The sequence below is a fragment of the Pyxicephalus adspersus genome, chromosome 12 (genome assembly GCF_032062135.1).
Source record: "Pyxicephalus adspersus chromosome 12, UCB_Pads_2.0, whole genome shotgun sequence".
NCBI lineage: Eukaryota > Metazoa > Chordata > Amphibia > Anura > Pyxicephalidae > Pyxicephalus > Pyxicephalus adspersus.
This window is the reverse complement of record NC_092869.1, coordinates 29,086,523-29,087,485: the sequence shown is the minus strand read 5'-3', so window position 1 is coordinate 29,087,485 and position 963 is coordinate 29,086,523.

Below are 963 nucleotides of genomic sequence, written 5' to 3'. Positions count from 1 at the left end.
TATCACAATCTTCTATACTCAGCTTTACAACATTGTAAAACAATACTACAATATTAGGGCCGGAAATTAATATAGGGGGCCGGAAGTTTAATATGGAGGGCCGGAAGTTTAATATAGAGGGCCGGAAATTAATATGGGGGCCGGAAGTTTAATATAGAGGGCCGGAAATTATTATGGGGGCCGGAAGTTTACTATGGGGGGCCTGAATTTAATATGGAGGGCCGGAAGTTTAATATAGAGGGCCGGAATTTAATATGGGGGGCCGGAGTTTAATATGGAGGGCCTGAAGTTTAATATAGAGGGCCGGAAATTAATATAGGGGGCCGGAAGTTTAATATGGAGGGCCGGAATTAAATATAAAAGGCCCGAATTTAATATGGGGGCCGGAATTTAATATGGAAGGCCGGGAGTTTAATATGGAGGGCCGGAATTTAATATAGAGGGCCGAAAATTAATATGGGGGGCCAGAATTTAATATAGGGGGCCGAAATTTTAATATGGAGGGCCGGAAGTTTAATATAGAGGGCCGGAAGTTTAATATAGAGGGCCGGAATTTAATATGGAGGTGGGGGGCTGAGTGTGTAATATGGGGGGTCGAAAGTGTATAACGGGGGCCAGAAGATTAATATGGGGGACCAGGGTGTATGATGGGGGGCCTGGTGTGTAATATGGTGGGCGTCGGGTTTGTAATATGGGGAGCTGGGTGTGTAATGTAATCTCAGGGGAGGGGACACACGTGAAGCACTGCAGACCTGAGCATTAGAGTGCAGAGAGTGGAGGCGCAGCACATCGTATAACACAGGGCTCACCCACCTGCTCCGCTGACGTCTCGGTAGGTAAGGAGTCATCCTGCAGCCGCTCCTCGCCATGTTTCTCTCTCGTACACCAAAACGCTTCCCCGGACTCCGCCATGTCTTTCTGCACGCCAACCAGTGCCGATCTGTCAGCTACGGAGGCTCGGCA